Source organism: Arachis ipaensis, chromosome B10 (genome assembly GCF_000816755.2).
Source record: "Arachis ipaensis cultivar K30076 chromosome B10, Araip1.1, whole genome shotgun sequence".
NCBI classification, from domain to species: Eukaryota; Viridiplantae; Streptophyta; class Magnoliopsida; order Fabales; family Fabaceae; genus Arachis; species Arachis ipaensis.
The window spans coordinates 38,867,299-38,883,528 of NC_029794.2; positions in this window are offsets into that span (position 1 = coordinate 38,867,299).

The window sequence follows — 16,230 nt, forward strand, 5'->3', positions numbered from 1 at the left end:
GCAAGATACATGCACAAGATCCTATTAGAGGATGATGCTAAGCCAGTGGTTCAACCACAGAGGCGGCTAAATCCAGCCATGAAGGAAGTGGTGCAGAAAGAGGTCACTAAGTTACTAGAGGCTGGGATTATTTATCCTATTTCTGATAGCCCCTGGGTGAGTCCTGTCCATGTTGTCCCTAAGAAGGGAGGTATGACAGTAGTTCATAATGAAAAAAATGAACTGGTTCCTACAAGAATAGTTACAGTGTGGCGTATGTGTATTGACTACAGAAGGCTCAATACAGCCACCAGGAAGGATCACTTCCCTTTACCATTCATAGACCAGATGCTAGAAAGACTAGCAGGTCATGAATACTACTACTTTTTGGATGGCTATTCAGGTTACAACCAAATTGCAGTAGATCCTCAGGACCAAGAGAAAACAGGATTCATATGTCCATCTGGAGTAATTGCATACAGAAGAATGCCTTTTGGTCTGTGCAATGCACCTGCAACCTTTCAGAGGTGCATGCTCTCTATCTTCTCTGATATGGTAGAGAAATTTCTGGAAGTCTTCATGGATGACTTCTCAGTATTTGGAGACTCATTTAACTCCTGTCTTAACCATCTAGCACTTGTTCTGAAAAGATGCCAAGAGACTAACCTGGTTCTAAATTGGGAAAAATGTCACTTTATGGTGACTGAAGAAATTGTCCTTGGGCATAAAATTTCGAACAAGGGAATAGAGGTGGATCAAGCTAAGGTAGAGGTAATTGAAAAATTACCACCATCCACCAATGTTAAGGCAATCAGAAGCTTTCTGGGGCATGCAGAATTCTATAGGAGGTTTATAAAGGATTTTTCAAAAATTGCAAAACCTCTGAGCAATCTGCTAGCTGCTGACACGCCATTTATGTTTGACACAGAGTGTCTGCAGGCGTTTGAAACTCTGAAAGCTAAGCTGGTCACAGCACCAGTTATTTCTGCACCAGACTAGACATTACCATTTGAACTAATGTGTGATGCCAGTGACCATGCCATTGGTGCAGTACTGGGACAGAGGCATAACAAGCTTCTGCATGTCATTCATTATGCTAGCCACATTTTAAATGATGCCCAGAAAAATTACACAACCACAGAAAAAGAGCTGCTTGCAGTGATTTTTGCCATTGACAAGTTTAGATCATACTTAGTAGGATCAAAAGTGATTGTGTACACTGACCATGCCGCTCTTAAATATCTACTCACAAAGCAGGATTCAAAGCCCAGGCTCATAAGATGGGTGTTGCTTCTGCAAGAGTTTGATATAGAAATAAGAGACAGAAAAGGGACAGAGAATCAAGTAGCTGATCACCTGTCCCGGATAGAACCAGTAGCAGGAGCATCCCTCCCTCATATAGCCCTCATTCTTTCGACCAACTGCTCCTTACTCCAGTTGGTAATCCATGGTTTTGGAGGTCTTTCTGCCGTTTTCTTGTCTTTATTTTTAGAAAGATGAAAGTAAATTATCATCAAGGCAAAGAGGCAGCCATCAATTGCCTTTTTCTTTTTCTCCTTGTAATCAGTTATGCCCTTGATGATAAAACTCAAAACATGCCCTCCCCAGTTTCGCTCTGTTATGGTGTCCATGTCAAAAATTGGGGCCAGGTGCACATGTGAGATTTTGTTTATTGTCGTTGGTAAAAGGAACGCCATCTGTATATAGAGGATGAAAATCCTCTTGAACATTAGGCGATCCTGTTCGTTACCAACGCCAATATCCATCATCTCATCTGTAAGACTTTTGAGGGTCTTACCCTAGAATCTTCTAAAAATTTCTTTATCATCCTCAGAAAGATCCTTATAATTGACTTTCTGAGGAAATAGATCTCCTACAAAAAGGAAAACAACATAGTATGAAAATCAGTTCAAATACACCCAAGCATCAATCTAAATACACCCAAACATCATTTAATATACACCTATAATTTTTAGCGAGTTACCTGATGCGTTGATGCCAAGCGCATCACCTATTGCTTTTGGTCTTATTTTAAAAGAACCGTATCCGGTTTTCAGTCTGTTCTCCCCTAATTTGAAGTTGTTAGCCAACTCCCTTAATAGTTGGTGATGCACCCTTAGTGGCGGGATGTGCATCAAGTCACCGAATCCCAAATCCCTCACAATAGTTTTCTTCTTCTCATTCATGTTTCTGAATTTCTCATTTAACAGATGTGTTGCACACTTAAGGTCTTTGGTTTTCTGTAAACAAAAACAAAATTATAGTCAGATATATTTCTATTATATAAAACTGATTTCATCTAAGACAAATATTTGTTCTTACATTTTTTCCATCTTGGTTTCTCGCTGCCATTTTTTCTGAAATGAAAAATACACCCATAAACATTAGTAAGATACACCCATAGATATGAGTCAGATGTCACTCAAACATGCATTATTATACAAGGTCAAGCAACATTACAAGGTCAAGCAATATACACCCATGGACAAGCAAATATAAGAACAGTTGCAACTGCTGACTATTACAGTATATCAGTTCAGAAATATACATCCAACAATTTATGCCATATACACCCACCAAACTACGGAATATACCCCCAAAAATCAGTTACTAGTAGAACTAGAACAACAAGAACAGTGACACCTAGAAGAACTACGAAGAACAGTGTAACATAGAACCAAGAATAACAGTAAAACCTAGAACAAGTAGAACATTATAAACTGTAAAATGAGACGTAGAACAATAAGAACAGTAAAACGTACAATAACGTAGAAGAACAGTAAAACCTAGTTCTTCGATTTCGAAATGTGAAAAATATACAGGATGACTAAAATAGTAACGTAACGTACCTTCAGTATTATAACTTCATTTTTTTCTGGAGATTCTCGATCGAGAGTTCTATGTTGTGTTGATGGAATTTTCGAATCTTAGCACGAGTTGTATATCTTCGCTTTCGAATGTTGCTCGAAAATGGAACGGTTGTGTTTTCTTTGAATGGCTTTGAGAAGTGGAAGAGTGCGCCATTAAGGAGCGGTTTACGCGAAGTGCAACCGTTTAAGTAGAGAGCGTGTAAATGACGCTCCATTCAATGTTATTCACTGCGCATGTGGAAGGATTGTGGGCTGGGGGCTTGTATCACTTGTAAGGCCTTTTTGCTTGTATGTGTAACAGGCCCGTTTATTATATTTGATCATTAGTTAAACCTTAAAATCAAGTTAAATAATGTGTATAAAATGTTAGTTTGATTATTGAGACGATACATTTTTTTTTCTCTTTCGTTAAACCAATTTTTGAATAAGAAGAAAACTCATAATAAATTACAGAAATTGCCAAAACAATGATAACTTTTTTAGTAAAGAAGTTTAAGAATTGAATATCTATGATGCTAATTAATTGAGTTCTATTAATTGACCAAAATTCATTTCACCATCGATTAACTACAATTAATCATAATTCATACTAACCAATAATTTTACATTGCCTATAACAAAAATTTTAGTAAAATCAATTATCATTTCTTAAAAAAATTATTTATTTTATTTTAATTTTTAAAAAAATTTAAATATAATATCCCTTAAAATTGGACTTAATAGTCTTTCAAATATTCCATCAATCTATTAATCTTTTCTTAACAATTATCAAACCAAAAGACTATCCTCAATATCAAAATGATTGATTATAATTATAAAAATTAGTTTAAGTTATATTTTTAAACATTAAAATCTCTTATTTTAGCATGAATTAATAAATATTAAATAAAATAATTTTAAATTGTTTGGACTAAATTTTTATGAAAAATATTAAAAAGTCATCAAAATTTATTGTTTTTAGTCATTAATTAGTCATCAATATTTAAAAATATAGACTAAAGTATATTGATAGATTACTAAATTAAAAGAACTGAATTAATGACTAAAACCGTTAGTAAAAATAATAAATTTTGATTTAGTATGGTTCATATTTTATTAGTCTTCCAAATATTATTACAAAAATACGAGATTACCTCTAAACTAGTTTTGACAAATTAACAATAACAAATATCAAAATTTAATTAATTTTATTTTTTTAATTTTAAATTATAAATGATTTAAAAAAAAACAGAGATAGGGAGATAAATAATGAAATGTATTTTTTTTTATTTTTTTTACCAAAGATAGGAAAACTCGAACCCGCGACCTCTTAGATGAGCTTTTTAAATTATTTGGACCATAGAACCTTAAAGTTTGTTATCCAATTCAATACATAAAATATAATTAAAATAAAACTAAACCAAATTAAAAAATAATCCAAACTAACACTTTTTAGTTTTACAATGAAAAACTTGCCACGTGAAGCACTTCCGCCAAAGGCATTCAGAAACTTCTTTTAAGTGGCGCCCTCTGAAACAATAAATAATCCAATCACTCTCTAATCTCTCTGCTTCTCCTTTTCTCACCCACAAACTAGCTAATTAACACAAGTTTCATACATCAGTATTAAGAGGATTTTAAAATGGCAACGACGCTGTCTTCGAACTTCGACGAGCTCCGTATGCTGCTGGTGACGACGGCAGCGAGGAAGGCGGAGATGGAGATGCTCTGCATCGATGAGATGCTCTGAAAGTACTGCGGAGAGTTTGAAAAATGACAGTTGAGACACTTCATCTTCACAAGCCTTGCGTAGGCGCTGGAGGCCTGCCACACCATGCTCATGATCTTCGCTGACCGCGAACCGGAGTGGCAATGCACTGCCGCTGCCTGCGGAGCGGTTGGGAGCACCTGCGTGATTCGGCCGGAAGAGTGGGAGTAGGTTGGTTGACGCGGCAGCGCCACCGTGTCGAAGTGAAAACTTATTTGTGGTGAAAAATTTAAAGTTGGACTCGTCCAGTCCTTATTCTTTGTCGGATGTATGGTTAGTTAATTACTAATAATAATAACAATGATAATACTAATAATAATAAATTTTTTCTTTTTCTCAAAATATCTCATTATAATAAAAATTATATAAAAATTTTAATTAATTTAAACTCTAATTATTATAAAAAAATTACATAAAACTCCAAATTATTTTTAAATTCAAAGTATCATAGAGTTTTATTTAATTACTTTCGTTAAAAAATATTATTGGTAGTCTAATTTTAAAATTAAAAAGTATAAACTTATAGTGTTTTCCTAAAACTAGTTTTGACAAATTAACAATAACAAATACCAAAATTTAATTAATTATATTTTTTAAATTTTAAATTATAAATAATTTAAAAGAAAAAGCAGAGATAGAGAGACTCAAACCCACAATCTCTAAATGAGTATGAAAAGATTATGCCATTTGAACCATAGCTCATTCACTTTTTAAATTTTTTTTTACCAAAGATAGGAAAACTCGAACCCGCGACCTCTTAGATGAGCTTTTTAAATAATTTGGACCATAGAACCTTAAAGTTTGTTATCCAATTCAATACATAAAATACAATTAAAATAAAACTAAACCAAATTAAAAAATAAACCAAACTAACACTTTTTAGTTTTACAATGAAAAACCTGCCACGTGAAGCACTTCCGCCAAAGGCATTTAGAGACTTCTTTTAAATGGCGCCCTCTGAAACAATAAATAACCTAATCACTCTCTAATCTCTCTTCCTCTCATTTTCTTACCCACACACTAGCTAATTAACACAAGTTTCATATTTCTGTGCTAAGAGAGTTTTGAAATGGCAACGACAATGCCTTCGAACTACGACGAGCTCCGTACGCTGCTGGTGACGACGACAGAGAGGAAGGTGATGATTGGATTTTTGACGGTTTAGAATTTCTCAAATAAAATCTCGTCGAAGTATAGTTTCTAAACCAAGCAATGATCCTTTCATACAAAAAGTTGTTTGTCACTAAAACAAACCCCTAAATTTATAAACCAAAGTATTCGAACCTCGGGTCGTTCTCCCTAGGAATTGTAATGAAGTGGTTTGTTATTGGTTGTGAGTTATTTTGGGGTTTTAAGATTTTGTACAAGAAATATAAATGGCAAAGAAAATAAACTAACAACTAACAAAGCTCTTGGCAAGATATGAGAACTAGAAATCCTATCCTAGTTATCCTCCTCAATTGTGATGAGAATTGTTCATTGCTCCCACTTAGTTAACCTCTAACCATGGAGGAAAGTCAAGTGGATGAATCAATTTGATTCCTCAAGACCTAATCAACTCCTAAAGGAAAGACTAGCTTTAGAGGCATTCAAATCAATTAGCAATCTCTAATTATCAATCAACAAAGGAATTAGATAACTCAAGAGTCACTAATCACTCTACCTAGGCCAAGAGGAACAAAATCTATACAAAAATCCAACCAAGCATTTCATCAAACACTCGGAAGGCACAAAAGAAAAGTATAGCAAATCACAACAAGAATGAATTCTAACTACAATTGAATACAAAGAATTAACAACAACAATCAAGGAAATCACAATTATCATGAATTACCTCAAATTGCATTATTGAAAGGGAATTAAAGAAACAACAATCTATCTAAAACAAAGTGAAGAATTACAAGAATTAAAGTACATAACTAGAGAGAGGAAGAGGAGAAGATTAAGAATTGGCAAAGGAGAATTGAGTTAAGGCATGAATTAAACCTAGATCTAAGAAGAGAGATTAACCCTAACCTAATCCTAATCCTAGAGAGAAGTGAGAGCTTCTCTCTCTAAAACTACTCTAAACTAAAGCTATGACTAACTTCTAATCTAATTGTCCATGCTTCCTTCCTTGCTTCCTTTGATCCATGCTTGGCCTATTTCAATCCTGGAATTACTAGCAAACACATCAAGGCCTCTTATGGAATCAAGGAGAAATCAAAATTCATCAAAATAAAGCCTAAAAAGTATGTTTTTACACTTAAGCACAAATACGGGAGAGATAACAAAACCATGCTAATTCTTAGGCTAAATGTGACAAAAGATTATCAAAATACTCTAAATTCAATGCAAAACAAACCGTCAAATTGGGGTTTGTCAACCTCCCCACACTTAAGCCTTAGCATGTCCTCATGCTAAAATAAGAAGGAACTAAGGGGTATGATATTTATTAAATGCAACTAAACTATATGAGTCCTATCTATATGCAAATACCTAAAGCAAATGGAAATGCTTAGTTCAAACAAATCAATTCCCAAGAGACATGTATAAGCACAATAGCTAGGCAATAGGAATTAAGCCCAAACCACAATTGTATTCAAGCTTGCAAGATTATAAATAATATGGGTGAACACATGTACTTGAACTTTTGAACCCTCACCGGATGTGTATCCGCTCTATTCACTCAAGTGTTTAAGGGTTAATTCACTCAATTCTCTTCTAATCAAGCTTTCCAAAATTTGATTTTCTTCTAACAATCAACACTTATTCAATGTATGCATAACTTCATCATGAGGTCTTTCATTTAGGTTGTAATGGGGTTAGAGTCAAGGTAGGATCATTTATGGTTAAGTGGACTAGAGTTTAGATCTTTGATTAGTATAGACTTTCCCACCTAACTATATAATAACCTATACAAATTTAAACTACTCTAACTACCCATTCTTCACTTTTTCTTACATATTCATGCATCTTATTTCTTGATTCATAACACTTATGCATTGATTCCCTTTTGTTGAACTTCACCTTGGGGTATTTTGTCCCCTTTTATTATTTTTTCTTCTCTTTTTTTTATATTCCCCTTTTTTTTTATATACTTTGTACAAGGACATCAATTGCATAAGGTCTTATACATTCGATCAATACATGAGTATGTTCCCAATTCCTAAATATGGAAGTGTACTACCCCTTTTTATCCCATCCAATGTTCCCAAGCCTCACCAACTTTGAGTAATAAACACTCTCACTAGCCTAGGCTAATCAAAGATCCAAACAAGGACTTTTCATTGGTTTTCCGCCTTGGGCTTGTAATGTGCTAAAATGAGAATAAGTTGGTTAAGCATAGGCTCAAAATTGGCTAACAATGGAGAGTAAAAGGTAGGCTAATTGGGTAAGTGGGCTAATAAAATAATGGCCTCAATCATACAAATGCATGAATACAAGAAATAAATGGACATATAGAATCAAGCAAATCAAGGATCACAATCATAGAAAGAGAACAATTGCACACAAGAATGGAAAATAAGTGGTTATAAAATGTAACCACATCAATAGACTCAAGTCTCATAGGCTTGTGTTCTAAGCTCAATACATGCTTCACAAAGTATGAAGTTCAAGCAAGTTGCACCAAAAGTTTCCTTCAATCAATTGGGTTGGTGCCCTATGTCCTATAATTAAAATTCTTGGAAAATCTCAATATTTGACTAAGCATTCTTGGAAAATCTCATCTAAAACATCTAAAGATATCCAAAAGCATCAAAATATCTAAAATCCAAAATAAGCAGTAAAGGTATCCCAAAACGAGCCAAAATAGCAAGAGTATCCAAAATGAACTCAAGGTGCATCAAATATATACAAGAGATATGCAAAGTAAGGTAACTAAGAAAGTGGCCAAAATGTTCACCGATCCTCTAATGATGCTACCGGTGACCTCCCCACACTTAAGACCAAGCATCGTCCTCGATGCTAAACCGGAGGCTCAGTGGAAGGTACAACGGTAGTTGCTGAATCTGTCTGAGGCTGTGGAGCCGGCTCCTCATGGGTCTGTGGAGTCTCTGTAGTGTCAGGAGCAGCTGGAGGTGCATCCTACTGAATCGGCTCATCTGCATCCTCCTCCTGATGATCCTGCTCATCGGAGGCCGGAGAGTCTGGAAGCGGAGGCAACTCAGCGCCAAGGGAGATGAGTGCCTGATCCATCCGATCCAGTCGGCGTCTGACATGGAGCCTCTCGCGCTCCAAAAATCGAAACAGACACTGGACCAGTAGGTAAGTGGGCTCAGGTGCTGAAGGAGGGGCTGTCGAAGAAGATGGTCCAGCCGTCCCTACTACTGCTCTGGCCCTAGAACGACGTCTAGGTGGGGGTTTCTCGTGCACCCAACCACCCCAAGGAATAGTAACCTCCTTGTCAACGTCATCTGGGGGTGGTGGTATCACATCATCATCCAACCAAGGGACCTCAGCGAGGGCGGCCATGCTGGTAACCAAAGTGGGGAACGGAAGCAGGCCACGAATATGTGCTCGCCACATACTCTGCCGGATCAATCGAGGAAAATAAACGTCCTTCCCCTCCATAACGCACCCAATCAGAAGGAGCATCTCCATAGGGATCTCAGAGAAGTGGGTGGTGGGTAAGACATAATGGGCAAATATCATCTGCCAAGTCTTGGCCTCTCTAGTCAGCTGAGCAAAAGGCATCCCTTTAGGCTTAGTGTTGTTTGCATCCATGACCCAAGTAGCATCTGGTAGACCGATCACGTGCCTAAGCGCCTCATAGTCAAAGGTCATGCTATGAATGGCTAACTCAGCCTGCTGATGAGCGCAGGTGCCATCAGAAAGATGTCGGCACTGCAATGCCTCCTCTATAGCAGTCTCAGTAATCATAACCTCTTTACCCCTCAACTGAACTGAATCCAAAGTGGGACGGAAGAAGTTGCAATAAAATTCCTTCACCCAAGAGATGTTGATATCCCCCAAATCTCTGTCAACAAAATCCATACCCAACTCTAGGATCCGACTAGTAATGGAGCGTCGTACATCATTGAGAAGGACAAGCTTCTTCTCCGTATTCAGTTTCGTCGTCCGGTACTTAGAAAGGCGAAGCTCATAGTAGAGATTGGAAAACTTGGTTGGGTTGGTAGAGGGTAGCAACTGATTTTCCTTTTCTTCTTCATTCAAAGGATTCTTAGCAAGATTCTTGTAGGTGGAGGGAATAGAGGGAATAGAACGTTTTCTTTTCTTGGAGGAGGTGGCAATAGCTTTTCCTTTATCCGATATCCTGAAAAAGAGAATAGAATATAGGCAATTAAGCACTTAGCACGAAGCAAGCAAAGCATGTTCAGGATGTAAAATAGATGGCAAGCAAACATGATGTGAATTGAACTTAAAACATGGATAGCAAGTAAGAGCAGAAAACATAGCCGTAAACCAAGAATTCAATGTTTCAAACAATGTGCACAATTCTTAAGGAATAGGCATGTTCATCATCATGACTCAAAAGAATGGCTAAAAGTTAAAATGCAAGTGAAAGTGAAGTTGGTAAGTAAAGAAGTCAGTGAGTTAGAAAAGTGGAGTTAGAAATTAGTAGTATGATGAAAGATGAACCTATCAAGCATACGAATCATGTTCACAATCATGAGGGTATACGGAGTGTTGGGCAATTCTTGATTCCATTAGGCCAATGCCGAACCCAGGAGTCAAATAGAAATGGAAATTAGCCCAATATGAACTTGGTGCACAGTAAGCAAGGGTTTAGAAAACGTATATGCCAAGTTCAATTTGTCAATAGAAATTAGAAGGGAAAATGGTTCCTTGAAAATTGGGCAGCATTCCGGCTTAAAATTGGACGTTCCCGGATGGCAACATAGCACAAATAGCATGATCACAACATCAGTTAAGCACAACGGCAATGAGATAGCATTTAGCAACACAAATTACAGAAAAAGAGCAGAAAAGAGCCGCCCAAAATCAAACATACAGCACCCAAGGAACAAATAGCAGATTATGCACAAACGAAGCACTTATCAGGCCTAGAATCCTCTATCCAGTCCTAGCTACCTAACCGCAATTATTTCTATCTATCCTAACATACACAAATTCAGTCTTTAACTAATTAACAGCATACTAACAGAAATGAGAAATTAACAGAGAGCAGGGTTAGGCAGGAACCTGGAGCAGAGCGGAAATGGAAGTAAGGCAGAGGAGTAAGGGGCAGGGACGTGACTGAGCAACGGCGAGGCAGAGCAGATTGCCGCCGCAGAGGGTGGCGGGTACGGTGGAAGGGGTGACAGGAAGTGAGGGGGACGAGAGGGAAAGGCAGAGGGGGTGTGTGAGTGGGTGTGTGAATCGAGGGAGTGAGGTCGAGTGAGATCGGCGGCGGTCGGAGGGTGGTCGACGGCGGCCTGTGGTTCGTCCGAAAAGAGAAAGGGAAGAGAGGTAGAGGATGGTGACAGGGAGAAGAAGAGGGACGAGAGGGTAAGACAGAGGGGGTGTGTGGCGACGGCGGCGCAGTCGCCGGTGGTGACGATGGTGGTGAGTGAGAAGAAGAGGAAGATGATGAGGGAGAAGAGAGAGTGCGCGACTGCGCAGTGCCCTTCGCGAGTGAGGGTTATCCTATTTTTTGAATCGACGCGAGCGCGCACCTCGCGCGTCCGCGTACATTGATGAAACTAGGGGCCCACGCGTGAGCGTACAGCACGCTCAAGCGTGGATGGGCAAACTATACAAGGGCGCATGCGCGTTCAGTGCGCGCACGCGCACATTGAGTTGGGCTGGAGGCTTAGAGTGGGCTTGACGCACGCCCAACTCTCTGGACAAAGGCCTAGAGTGGCAGCATCATATAAGGGACGCGCGCGCGGCAAGCGCGCGTCCGCGTACGTTGGTAATCTGTTCCTCCTTTTGACATACTGGCGCGCACGCGGCGAGTGCGCGTCCGCGTGAGTTGAGTTGAGCTGGGGGCTTAAAGTTGGCCCAGATCCAGCGAAACTCTCTGGATATTGGCCCAGAAGTTGTAGCAGCGGATCGACGCGTACGCGGCAGGTGCGCGTACACGTGCGTTTCCCTATAGCTGTATGGACGCGCACGCACGTAGTGCGCGTCAGCGTGGAATGAATTGGGCTTGAGGCACAACGCTGGCCTAAGAGAGGCCCAACTCTCTGGAATATGGGTGATGATGCATCCGCTCAGGGACGCGTGCGCGTACGGTGTGCGCGCGCGTCCTCCCCACCCTTCTTCTCTTTTCTTTTTTTTTTATCAAGCAGAAAAAGTATGCTCCCTATACTGCTCACAACTCTTTATTCAATCAACCATCATACAATTCACAAAAATGCAATTCGATATTATTCATCTACTACTAAACACAACATACACGTGACTAAGCTAACAATTAAGTTGTACAGACAAATTATGTGAAACATCTACCTACAATGGCAACTCAAATCATTTATTAAGCAAATTTAAAAGAGAATGGAAAGAGTTTACCATGGTGGGGTGTCTCCCACCTAGCACTTTTAGTTTAAGTCCTTAAGTTGGACATTTTGAGGAGCTTATTGTCTTGGTGGCTTATGTTTGTACTCATCCTTGAATCTCCAAGGATCCTTGCTTCTCAATTGGTTGACAGAATTTCCAACCATTTTCGTCAAGCTTGGGCAAAGTTCTACCCAAGATATGAGTCCCCATAGTTGGTCTTCACCTAGCGAGCCGGGGTCCCATATCTTATCTTCGCACCCGTCTTCAATTTTATCTTCATACTTTTTCCTTCCGGGTGGTAGACATATAGAATTCTCTTTAACGTACCAAGCCTTCCGTTGAGACCCATGCAATGTGGTATTCTTCCAATCATCGTTCCTATGCCTTGAAACCTTGACCTTAATGAACCTAATTCCTAACTTGCAACCACTACACAATTCTCTTTTTCCTTTAAGTCCACAAAGAGCTCTAAGTTGTCCATTATTTTCAATCAAACCATATTCAAGTGAGAAATTAAAGCTTAGAGATAGAGATTTTACCCACTTAAATATTGTATTGGATGGTAAGTTGGGAAGGGAGGCCTCCCCACACTTAGACAATGCAAGGTCTACTTCCTTGTACTCTTCTTTGTGTATTTCCACCTCTTGACAAATTTCTTTAATTTCAACCATTTCCCTTTTACTTGGCTTGGTGTTGTCTTTAAGAACCTCGGTTTCTTGCCCAATGGGAGGTGATTCAATTTTGGATAGAAATTCATTGATGACTAAATCCATCTCTTGATCAACCTCTTCATAGTCTTCAATCTCAGTATACATCGTGCCAACGTTTTCCTCTTGGTAGCTCTCTTTCTCATTGCTCATCAAGGGTATGGGAGGTTGTGCACACTCTTCTATAATTTCAACTCCATGTCCACTGGGAGAGGATTCCATTGTAGAAAGAAATTCATTCATGATTGAATCCATCTCTTGATAAACCTCTTTCAAGTCTCCAACGACGGTATGCCTTAGAGGTTGCGCACCCTCTTCAACATCAATATCAAGCTCCTTGGAAGAGTGCTCCATGGTGTTACATTCCCTTGGACTTTTAACATCTCCTAAATCTTCAACCACTTCTTCCTTTTTCTTCAATGATTATAGCTTCCTCTAGTTGCTCCAATACAAAATGGCATTTCTCATCCCCACCGGAGTTTCCAATCTCTCCTTCATGCTTTGCTCTTCTTTCGCGGTTCCACATGTGGCTACGGAAGCACCTCGAGTATTCAAACATTGGTGGGCTAAAGTGTGCACCACCTTGGTCAAATTGGTCACAAACTCAAGTGTATCCTGCTTCATAGCTTCTTGTCCTTGAAGTAACAAAGTGAGAGGATCGTCTATTGGGGCTTGGGGTGAGTAGGAAGGTTCATCATTTTTTATATGATGGATATGGATCATAGGGTGGTGTTTGGTGATGAAAGGCTTGTGAGAATGGTTGAGTTTCATGTTGAGGATGAGATTCATAGGCATATGATGGTGGTTGTTGAGTGTCACAAAAAGAATCATCATAGCCGTTAAATTGGTATGCATTAGGATGGAAATTATACCTATAAGTATCCGGAGGTTGTTGCCAATAGGAGTGATCAATTCCTTGAGGCTCTTCCCATCTTTGTTGGTTCCATCCATGGTACATGTTGCCATTAAAGTCCACATTTCCTACAACACACTTAGAACCAAACTCAAAGCCAAAGTGAGAATTCATAATGAGAGAACAAAATAAAACTAACAAAAATTAAGAAACAAACAAAAGATAAACCTATTCACAATATTCACATATGTACAATAACCAATAACACAACACCATTGCAGATCCCCGGCAACGGCGCCATTTTTGATGATTGGATTCTTGACGGTTTAGAATTTCTCAAATAAAATCTCGTCGAAGTATAGTTTCTAAACCAAGCAATGATCCTTTCATACAAAAAGTTGTTTGTCACTAAAACAAACCCCTAAATTTATAAACCGAAGTATTCGAACCTCGAGTCGTTCTCCCTAGGAATTGTAATGAAGTGGTTTGTTATTGGTTGTGAGTTATTTTGGGGTTTTAAGATTTTGTACAAGAAATATAAATGGCAAAGAAAATAAACTAACAACTAACAAAGCTCTTGGCAAGATATGAGAACTAGAAATCCTATCCTAGTTATCCTCCTCAATTGTGATGAGAATTGTTCATTACTCCCACTTAGTTAACCTCTAACCATGAAGGAAAGTCAAGTGGATGAATCAATTTGATTCCTCAAGACCTAATCAACTCCTAAAGGAAAGACTAGCTTTAGAGGCATTCAAATCAATTAGCAATCTCTAATTATCAATCAACAAAGGAATTAGATAACTCAAGAGTCACTAATCACTCTACCTAGGCCAAGAGGAACAAAATCTATACAAAAATCCAACCAAGCATTTCATCAAACACTCGGAAGACACAAAAGAAAAGTATAGCAAATCACAACAAGAATGAATTCTAACTACAATTGAATACAAAGAATTAACAACAACAATCAAGGAAATCACAATTATCATGAATTACCTCAAATTGCATTATTGAAAGGGAATTAAAGAAACAACAATCTATCCAAAACAAAGTGAAGAATTACAAGAATTAAAGTACATAACTAGAGAGAGGAAGAGGAGAAGATTAAGAATTGGCAAAGGAGAATTGAATTAAGGCATGAATTAAACCTATATCTAAGAAGAGAGATTAACCCTAACCTAATCCTAATCCTAGAGAGAAGTGAGAGCTTCTCTCTCTAAAACTACTCTAAACTAAAGCTATGACTCACTTCTAATCTAATTGTACCCCCCTTTTAATCCTTGATCCTTTTATTCCTTTCTATCAGCAATTGGCGCCAAAAAATGGGTTCAGAAACCCCTCAAAATCGCCAGGCATGTGTTGCCTTAATGAAGTCATGTGCAGACATCGACGCGTGCGCGTTCCTGGCTGATTCTGCAATGTGCGCGCGAGCGCCTTGTGCGCGTGCGCGTGCTTGGCCGTGATCAATTCTTTGGCTTTTTGTGCTTCTCTCCACTTGCATGCTTCCTTCCTTGCTTCCTTTGATCCATGCTTGGCCTATTTCAATCCTGGAATTACTAGCAAACACATCAAGGCATCTTATGGAATCAAGGAGAAATCAAAATTTATCAAAATAAGGCCTAAAAAGCATGTTTTTACACTTAAGCACAAATACGGGAGAGATAACAAAACCATGCTAATTCATAGTTTAAATGCGAGAAAAGGTCATCAAAATACTCTAAATTCAATACAAGATAAACCCTAAAAATGGGGTTTATCAGAAGGCGGAGATGGAGAAGCTCTGCATCGATGAGATGATCTGAAAGTACTGTGGAGAATTAGGAAAATGACAGTTGAGACACTTCATCTTCACAGGCCTTGCGTTGGCGCTGGAGGCCTGCCACACCGTGTTCATGATCTTCGCAGACCGCGAGCCGGAGTGGCGATGCACCGCCGCCGCCTGCGGAGCGGTTGGGAGCACCTGCGCGATTCGGCCGGAGGAGTGGGAGTAGGTTGGTGGACGCAGCAGCGCCACCGTGTCGAAGTGGAAACTTGTTTGTGGCGACAAATTTAAAGTTGGACTCGTCCAGTCCTTATTCTTTGTCGGACGTATGATTAGTTAGTTACTAATAATAATAATAATTTTTTTCTTTTTTTCAAAATATCTCATTATAATAAAAATTATTTTAAAATAATAAAAGATTTTAAATTTAAAGTATCATAAAATTTAATTTAATTACTTTTAAAAAAAATAATTTTCTTTAAATAAAATTCTTAACAAATATAATAAATCATAAATTACTCATTATTTAATTTTTAAAAACTCAGATTGTTATATGTGACAGGGGTTATGCATTAATTGTAGTACTACAATGTAGTATCAATATTAAGTTTGTAAATATGTGGCTGATACTACTCCTTAAACTAGACCGATTAACCATTGGCTCTGATACCACTTGTTGGGCCACCGTGGGGAGCTCTTAACTACCGGAGAGACTTCGGGGAGGAATCGAGTGAGATAACATAAGATGAGAAGACACCAACTATAAATTTGACATTTAGATTTGTGAACCCTTAAATCTAATTATCCAACTCTATTACATAGTAAAACATACAAAGTCCTGATAACATTAAAAAAATTATTGG